Source organism: Peromyscus leucopus, chromosome 4, assembly GCF_004664715.2.
Source record: "Peromyscus leucopus breed LL Stock chromosome 4, UCI_PerLeu_2.1, whole genome shotgun sequence".
NCBI classification, from domain to species: Eukaryota; Metazoa; Chordata; class Mammalia; order Rodentia; family Cricetidae; genus Peromyscus; species Peromyscus leucopus.
The window spans coordinates 127,163,445-127,173,770 of NC_051066.1; positions in this window are offsets into that span (position 1 = coordinate 127,163,445).

Sequence of the window (10,326 nt, forward strand, 5' to 3'; positions counted from 1 at the left end):
AGAGACTTAGTATTACTTATAAATGCCTGGCCTTAGCTTGGCTTGTTTCTAGTCAGCTTTTCTTAAGTTATTCCATCTATCTTTTGCCTCTGAGCTTTGGACTTTCTCTATTTCTGTATGTCTTTTCTTCTTACTCCATGTCTGGTTGTGTAGCTGGGTGGCTGGCCCTGATGTCCTCCTCCTTCTCTGGCTCCTTGATCTTCCTCCTCCTAGATTTCTTTTTATTCTCTCTGCCTGCCAGCCCCACCTATTTCTCTCTGCCTGCCTCGCTATTGTCCATTCAGCTCTTTATTAGACCAATCAGGTGCTTTAGACAGGCAAAGTAACAGCTTCACAGAGCTAAACAAATGCAACATAAAAGAATGCAACACATCTTTGTATCATTAAAAGATATGTTTCACAGCATAAATAAATGGAACACATCTTAAATTAATATTCCACAACAGGGTTGGGGGGCAGAAAAAAATGTGTGTGGCCACTACTGTTCATACAAAACAAAATGCTTATGAACTTATATCTGCTTCTATCTATGCAAGTGGCATTCTGAAAAGACACATTAAAGTAATTGTGGTTTGGGGAGGGAACACCTGGATAGCTGAGGGACAGATATGAGGGGGCTTATTTTACACTGCCCATTTTCTTGTTTTTTTGAACAATTTTTTTAGAAGGGGGTTCTTGCTATGTTGCTGAGGCTGGTCTTGAACTACTGAACTCAAGTGATTCTCTTGCCGCAAGTTCCTGAGTACCTGGACCACAGGTACATGTCATGTGGTGAACTTATAATGCTCATAATGTTTAATTCTGATCGGCCAATCCTCCTATCAGATTACTCCAGATCACCAAGGATGAAGAAATGATAGGATTAAAGCCATGATGCATTGATTCAGATCACTCAGGAGGCAGGAAGAGCCTGGACAGGCAGTGCACTGTAAAGGACTGCCCGATTTTCCAGGGTTTCCCAAGAAGAATGAGCATGTTCAAGTTTGGGGTGGGGGTTTGTCTGTTTTTTGGCAAGGCCACTGTGCACTTCAGTGGACAGTCACAATGTATCTGTTTCTGTTTCACATTGTGACACTGGCAGCCATGTAGAATTAGAGATATTTCTTGGTTACAAGAGCTCTGAATCAATGCCGCATGGTGGCTTTAATCCTATCATTTCTTCATCCTTGGTGACCTGGAGTAATCTGATAAGGCGATTGGCTGATCAGATATTAAACACAGGACAATTTTATCCCTTATCCCCTAATTTCCTAGTTTTTCAAACAATGAGTTAGGCTTCCAGCAGCCTCTAAGCAGCCAAGGAGGCCTATGCAGCTTGTTTTTATTGTTGCTTTGAGGAGCGCCTCCAGCTCACTGACTTACGTACACACAGAGATGAGATATGTCACAATCCCCCGTCGTTATTGGCCTTTCAGGAAGTGCAGTTTTGTGTACTTTGGAAAGACCTTGAACTGGGAATCTTTCCAGTATGTCAGAGTCCTCATTTCTACCCAGGGCTCTGAGAAGCATATTCTGTTTTTAAAATGTTCCTGACTCTGGTCGATAATTACTTTGCTTGGTCCCTAAGGATGCTTGAAAATTTTGCTAGCATGTAAGCAATGGGCCCAATTGTGCTGTGGCCATATGTATCTTCTGCACAACAAATGGAATTTTAGTTAAGGGATAGCCTACAAAATAAGGAAAATATTTGTAAATTAATCCTCTGCCAGGGGATTAACATTCAGAATATGTAAGGAACTCAAACAATCCAGCAGAAAAAGCATAAAAAACAAATCATACAACTTAAAAATGGCAAATTATCTGAGTAGACATTTCTCCAAAGAAGATATACAATGGCTAACAAGTTTATGGAAGAATTGCTCAATGTAACATTCAAGAGGGAAACACATTAAAAGTACAGTGATCACCCCAGTTAAAATGGGTATAGCTCTGGCTTAGATCTAAGTCCTACTAAGGCAAATGTGCTAGAAGTCTGGTGCCAGGCTATAGCCTGCTGGGAGCTTCTGAGGACTAGAAGGTGGGCCTAGAAGGGGAAAAAAAAAACCCATTGGAAACCTGTCCTGGAATGGGTATTTGAGGGAGACCAGCTCCCACGTCTTCCCCCAGGGTACTCTTGAGGAGGGAAAAGTGAGAAATATGTGGGTAGAAATATAGAGGAGAGACACAGTTAGAAACATGGGATAGCCTCAGGAGGGCCTGGATCAAAACCCACTGGCCCCTTCTGTCGCTACTAGAGGACTTTTAAAGGAATGCCAAGGGGCGAAGCAAAAGACCTCCCTCCAGCACAGCCAAGTGCAGACCATCCCAACCACCTGGTAAGCGCGTGGTCAAGTCATTCCTTAATGCAGCCCTGCTGGGTAAAGCAAGCTCAGATCTCACTAGGAGACCTCTGTGGGCTCCCACAGCTATTTAGACCCCAACCTCTTCTTTCTTTGCTTGCTAGCCATCCTGAAGTACACAGATCCTTCCTCATGAGCTCCCACCATGCCTGCTCTGTCACAGGTCCAAAGCAACTTCTGAAATAATGAACCAAAATACATCTATCATCCTTTTACACTGATTATCTTGAGTTGCAGCAATAGAAAGCTGATTAGCACAGCTATTACAAAAAAAAAAAAAAAGATGAAAAAAGTATTGGTGAAGTTGAGAGAGAGAGAGGGACTCTCAAGTTCTGTTGGAGGGAAGGTAAATTAATACAGCCACTGTGGGAAAGAGCGTGGAGTTCATTTAAGAAAATCAAGACTAGAACGCCAGGTGAGTCTGCAATCTCACCACCAGGCGTTTAGTCAAAGGAATCAACAAGTCAAAGAGCTGTGTGCGCCCCAGGTGTAATGCAACACTAATCACAACAGAATAGAGTCCGCCTAAATGTCCACTGGTGGATGGATAGATGACTAGAGAAAACGTGTGTGTGTGTGTGTGTGTGTGTGTTGTGTGTGTGTGTGTATGGGGATATTCTTCGTCTATAGAAGAGAACGAAATCTTGTCATCTGTGGCAGCACACACAAGCTTGGAGGGCATTATGGTAAGTGAAATAACCCAAGCACAGAAGTACAAATATCATATATTTTCATGTCTATAGGAGAACCAAAACCGTTGATTCTAAGAGGCAGAAAGTATAAGAACTACCAGAGTAAAGGAAGGACTGGGAGAGGGGAAGTGAGCTGAAGACAGGTGGTGGACACAGGGGAACAACTGGGCAGAAGGGACAACGTCTAATGTTCTGTTTCACAGCTCAGTAAATACAGTTGGCAATAATTAATTGTACATTTCAAAATGGGTAGAGGGGATTTGTTCACCACACAAATAAAAATGAAAGAAATGATAAAGCTTTGAGCAGGATATGCCAACAACTGCCTTGATCTTTCAGTATACATTGTGTCCACCTATTGAAACATCACTCTGCACCCTATACATATGTATAATTATGATTGAACCTCATACACATGTATAATTATAATGAATGAATTAAAATGTTAACTAACTTTGAAACAAGGTCTCGAGTACCCCAGGCTGCCCTCAAATCTTGATATAGACAGGGAAGATAAAACTTTTAAAAAATCCATTTGTTCAATAGGAACAGGAACCATCTGTGGAGACAGACCCATCAAAATTGAATTTAGCAGAGACTAACATGTAAGCCAGGCAGTGATGCTTAATTTTCAGGGAGAACCTGTACCTGTTAGAAGTCCATTTAGCAAACAGGTGGTAGTGGTGGCACACACCTTTAATCTTAGCACTCAGGAGGCAGAGGCAGGTAGATCTCTGTGAGTTTGAGGCCAGCCTGGACTACAGAGCAAGTCTCAGGACAGCCAGGGCCACAGAGAGAAACCCTATCTAAAACAAAAACAAGAAAAAGGCCATTCAACTGCTTGAGGTTTGAGTAAGGATGTTGGACTAACCAGATAAGGGATTTATTTTCTCACACAGGTCTGGAAGGAGGCCAAGCAGGTGTAGGGCAGTGATAGTGTTACTCTATTAAGGACCTAATTCTTCTACAGTTCCTTCCAAGTCCCTGGCATGCAATACTAGTCTTCATGGATCCATGGTGGCTGCTGCACGCCACAGGGACTATGTCCTCTGTAGGAAAAAGGCAACAGTGAGACAGGCTGAGCAGAACACCAAATCCCCACTCTCCCTTCCTGCTCGTTTTTCCCCCTTTCCTTCTTCCCCTCTTGCACCAACTCGCTTGAGACAAGGCCTCACTCTGTAGCCATACTGGCCTTGAATTTGAAGCAATCTTCCTGCCTCTGATTACCAAGTTCTGAGAGCACACGTGTGAGACCCCGCACCTGGCTTTCTCTTTTCTCTTAAGCAGGGATACAATGGCCTTCTTCAGAGCTCTAGTCAGAAAACATCTGCCTTCCTTAGCTGGAGCTGTTCACATGGCAACCTCTAGCAGCAAAGGAGCCCACACAGGAGGAGGAGGAGTGGATGGGGGGTTTGCAAGCCCTGCAGCGCTTTGAAGAAAGCCTGGTTCTTGGGGCTGGAGATAGGGCTCAGCAGATAAGAGTGAGTGCAGCATTTGATTTCCAGCTGCACATGGAGTAGCTCACACCTGCCTGTAACTCCAGCTCCAGGGTGTCTGGAGGCCAGAGGCACTTGCACTCTCCTGCACACACACCTGCACATACAAATACACATATGCACAGTTTAAAAACTAATCTTTGGCCAGGCAGTGGTGGCACCTGCCTTTAATCCCAGCACTCGGGAGGCAGAGGCAGGTGGATCTCTGTGAGTTCCAGGCCAGCCTAGTCTACAGAGCGAGATCCAGGACAGGCACCAAAACTACACAGAGAAATCCTGTCTCAAAAAAAAAACAAAACCAAAACCAAAACAACAAAAAACAAAACAAAACAAAACCCCTAATCTTTGAAGAAAGTTTGCTTTTGAAGTGAGGAAGAAGTGGGACCCTCTGGAGCAGAGGGCAGAGTCTCAGAAGCCCTAATTAGCAAATCAAACAGCCCTGCTCACTGCCTCAAATTCTCTCCCACAAGACTCTGGATTGGAATGCCAACTGTGAAGTTTCTTTGTAAATACTGAGTAAGAACCAAGCAGTCAACATTAGTAGCCAACTGTCACTGTGTGTCACTGCCTCTGACTTAGGAAACAAGGCTTAAAGATGAAGATTGTTCGCACAATTTTGAAGTTCCCTACAAAAGTCTAGTTGAGGAGGCTCTTAAACACACCTACAACAGAGGCCACTATGTGACCACCCAGTTCTGGTCTCCTGCCCTTGCTGGGAACACCTCCTGACTTTCCTTGCAGTTAAGTATGGCTGGGTGGCTAATGCTGTTCCAGGCCTGGCCAGGAAAACTTCCAAGTTACCTTTCCTTCTGTTCTTGAACCCAAGTCACAACAGAATGTCTGTGGCAACCACCTGCTAAAGACTACAAACTCAGAAGCAGCCTGGCTCCCTGAAGAGTCACACAGAGTGTAGCATCCACCGGCCATGAAGGAGCATTGGCCCCAGTGTTCTAAGACAGAAATAAACCTGTTGTGTCCAAGGATTCACACAATGGGTGTACTTCCTAAGTATGCTCAGCTCAGTGAGCCATTATTCTAGCCATTTGGTTATGGAGTCTTAAAATGTTGATGATGTCCTTTCTTCCACCTCCCTGCCAAACTTTCTAGGTGTGACAATCCTTAATTCTCAACCACTGGGAGGGAATAGTCCTGGAAAACAGAGAAGGAACCCTAACCATGGAAGTCTGAGCTTTTGGCTTCATTCTCCAAGAAGCTGGAGTGAAGATGACCCTGGACCTTTGGAGGTTCCAATGACAATGGAGAGAGGCTACCCTGGGCTTGGGAACTTAGAATGAAACCATCAGATGCTGACATCACCCCATGACCATTGGATGCTAGGGATCAGGAACTCACAAGTAAGTTCCTACCACCTACAAGGCTGGCACCAGAGTGAGTCTACTGTACCAAGTCTCCAGGACATGGAGATGATCTGTGACCTGTGCACATAGAACCTTCAAGGATCCAAGCCCTCCACAGACACTGGACTCGAGGAGAAAACATCCCATTTCCATGGAGGTTCTCTGGGCTGTCACACACCACAGACTCCCTCCCGAGTTCACTAAGAAAATGGCTAAAGGACAAATGCCTTCTGTTGGGATCGTGAGGAAGCGAAACGTGTCTCCACTGTGGTACCTTCTGAGAAACTGTCAAGAATAACGTGGCCTTTGGTTGGGGATGGAGCTGTTGGTAGATTGCTTGCCTACTAACAGCTCTGTATTCGATCACCAGCACCATATAAAACCAGACATGCCTATAATCCCAGCATTTGGGAGATGGAGGCAGGAGGATTATAATTTCAAGGTCATTCTTGCTACATAGTGGGTAGCCTAGGCTATAAGATTCTCCACCAAAGAACAAAATGAGAGTAACAGCTCCCTCTGGAATTGGTTCCTTTCCCAATAGATTCGGAGTTTGGGCTCTGGCTTAGGGATTTGCATATGCAAAACATCTAAAGCCACAAACACTGCATTTATCTTTATTTTTTTTGGGGGGGGGGTCACACATTTAGCCAAGCACTCTACCACTCAGAGTTTCCCACAGCCTCACTGTACTTCTTGCTGTTGACTCAGCTGCCTCTCTTCTTGCTGGAGCTTGAAGACCTTCCTGACCTTGAAGGGTAGCTGAGTTTCTCATCTTTTTTTTTGGTCACAGTGCTTTGTGACTCCCTTGGAGCCATAAGTCCCTGTTTATGGCCACCGTGATCACAATTTCCAATCTAACCTTTGAGTTCATGGTTATTAAGGCTTGTTCTCTGCCCTAAATGGTTCAGGAAATTCCAGCACACATGACTTCCATAGCTGTGGAGACAGCATGTCAGAATCAAGAGCATGAGGGAGTGTGATGGTTGGTTTTTGTCAATTCGACATAGCTAGTTACTTGTAAGAAGAAAGAAACTGCAGTTGAGAAAACGCTCCCATCAGATTGGCCTGTCGGAAATTAACCACTGATGTGGGAGAGATCAGCCCAATATAGGCAGTGCCATCCCCAGCCAGGTGGTGCTGGTTGTGTAAGAAAGCAAGGCTGAGCAAGCCATGGCGAGAAAGAAAGCCAGTAAGCTGTGTTCCTCGATGCTCTCTGCTTCCAGGTTATTGCCTTGAGTCCCTGATGTTTCCTTCATCGTGAACTGTAAGAGGAAATAAACTCTTTCCTCCCCAAGTTGCTTTTGATCACATGGTGTTTCTCACACCATTGCAAGCAAACTAGGAAAGGGAGTGAAGTCTTTTCTGATTTTCCAAATAGACGACACAGGTCTTAGTAAGACCCCTGAGTTCTGCCTGGGGACAACAGAAAGGGGAAATATGACAGGCATTTTTAGAGGTTATCTGAGAACGGTAGTTATGGAACCATGATGCCTTCCATTTGGGAGCTGAAAGTGGGAACTACATTTCCTGTGGACTCATAGAACTTACTAGCATGGTTCTTTTTCACTTAGGTTCTTTGTTTCAATCTCAGGAGTCAGCTATTCCATTATACAAGTGGTTTTTCCAAACGTGGTTTCCAGGCCAACAAGATTGCCATGGTTTGAAGAATTTGAGTATAAAATGTTCCTTATATGTTCATATTTTAGATGCTACTTGCCAGCTGGTGATAATACTGTGGGAAGCTATGGAATCTTTAGGTTCCATAGCTTATAGAAGGTCACTAGAAGTGGGCCTTTAAAGATTACATCCAGCCCCTGGTTCCTGCTTGGTTCCCTGCTTCCTGGTCCACTGTTATGTGAACAGTCTCTGCTACATGCTACTTTTCTGCCATGGTGACTGAAATCCTGTACTGCAACAACCCAGACAAATCTTTCCTCCCTCTGTGACTACAATATTTACAGAGACTCAAAAAACAACTAATACGGGCGGTGGTGGCGGCGCACGCCTTTAATCCCAGCACTTGGGAGGCAGAGACAGGCCGATCTCTGTGAGTTCAAGGCAGCCTGGGCTACCAAGTGAGTTCCAGAAAGGCACAAAGCTACACAGAGAAACCCTGTCTCGAAAAAAAAAAAAAAAAAAAAAAAAAAAACAACTAATACGAGTATTGCTTTGGAATTTTTTAGAAATACAGATTCTCTAGTCACATTCCTCAGGGCTGTTTTCATCATTAGCTGCACCCATAACAACAACAGTTAAAAATTCCTTAACTCTGTGCTATGGACTGAACTACATCTCTCAAATTCATATGTTGGAACCCTGTCCCCAAATGTGATGGTATGTGGAGATGGGGCCTTTGGGAAGCAACTAAGAATTAAATAAAACAGATCCTTCTGATGAGATTAGTCCTCCTAAAAGGTACTAGAGAGTTCTCTCTCCCCTTCCCTATCCAATGTGAAGAAACAGCAGGAAGATGGCCAGCAGTCTATAACCAGGGAACAAGCCCTCGCCAGAACCCAGCTACGCAAGCATTCTGATCTTAGACTTTCAGTCTTCAAAAATGTGATAGAAATCAATTTCTGTTATCTACACCATCCAATTTGGGGGAATTGTGGCTCGGTGAAAACAAGCCCTTAGTTCAATCCCCAGCAACACACAGGGACAACAAAACCTCTCCATTTCTGGGATTTGGTTATTGCAGCCCAAACTGCCTAAAGCATCCTTTCTGCATCATAGCTGCTTACTGTGTCCCATCCCCCAAACTGACTGGAGGTGGGTCCTTAGGAAGGTCAGTAAGTGGTGAGGGCAGAGCTGGTGTAGAGAGGGTTAGAAACCAGAGAGAGGCCACTCACCGCTCCCACAAGAAAGCGCTGAGTCAGCAAGCAGGCTCTCACTACACACAATCTGTCTTAGCTTAGACTTCCTGGGCTCCAGAACCATGAGAATAAAAAAAAAAAAAAAAAAAGATTTCTTACTATTCGCGCGCGTGCGTGTATGTGTTTGTGTGTGTCCCATGGTGTGTGTACAAAGGTGAGATGACAGCTTTTAGGAAATGGTTCTCTTTTCACCACGGGTTCTGGGGATCAAACTCAGGTTGTCTGACTTACACAGCAAGTGCTTTTACCTACTGAGCCACCTCACACAGCTTAGGGTTTTGTTGTTGTTTGTTTGTGTGAGTGTATGCCACGTATGTTCCACTGCCCTTGGACGCCAGAAGAGGATGTTGGATCCCCTAGGGCTGGAGTCATCTAACCTGGGTGCTGACTCTTAACCCCTCAGCACTCTCTCCAGCCAGTCACCTCCCCCTTGATAAATGTTTTGTTGTTTAAAACTACCCAGTATATGGTACTTTGTTGACAGTAGCCTGAACAGACGGGAACATATATCCTTACATCAACCAGTTTCTAGGGACTGTGGGGCTCCAGATGGCCAGAATGGGTCATATTCCCTTTCTGGCACTGAGTGATATTGGCTACATTTATAAATTATGAACTGGAAAGTAGAGGAGTGTTTCCTAACTATGGAATTCAACATTCGGTGTTAAGATAGAAAAGGCATCTACCCTAAATGTCCACCACAAACGTGTGCCTGACTTTGAATCATTTCCCTCTAGCTGAACCTTTCTCTGTGTGTTGTACAAACTGTCCTCAGTCATGTCTCAGCCATGCCTCTACACGGTAGAGCCTCTCACCTCCATCTTCTTGCCACAAAATGAACTTCAGGGTTGTCCTCCAGCACTCACGCACCTGCCACAGGAACAGCCAAGCCAATTCTTTCTCCCATTCCCAGGGGTTCTTTTACTCACACAGCTCTCCCTCCAAAGGTTCGAGTCTCTATTCTTCTTTTCTTCTTCTTGTATTTTTTAACCTTTTTATTTTTATATGAATGGGTGTTCTGCTTACATGTGTGCCTGTACACTGATTTTAGGATTCCCTGGAACTGGAGTTACAGACAGTTGTGAGCTGCCATGTGGGTTCTGGGAATTGAACCCAAGTCCTCTGGAAGAGCAACCAGTGCTTTTAATCCCTGAGCCATCTCTCCAACCCCTTAAGTTTGTAATTCTTGAAAGTAGTATATGATCTGTTCATGAAAGTATTCAAACAAAATCCTCAGAGCCCCATTGGAAGCTTGTGTGAGGAGGGGATTCAAGCATTCGAGTGGAGTTACATATAATATGTATCTCCACATATATATGTGATTTTGTTTGTTTGTTTTTCGAGATAAGAGTTTCACTGTGTAGCCTTGGCTAGCCTGGAACTCACTCTATAGACCAGGCTGGCCTCGAACTCAGAGATCTGCTTGCCTCTGCCTCCCGAGTGCTGGGATTAAAGGCATGTGCCACCATGCCCGGCTATATCTCCATATATTCGTACAAAAGGGGGCTTTCATGCAGGGCAGTGTTAACACTGACTTTTCCAAGGAGGAGCACGGAAGGAACCTA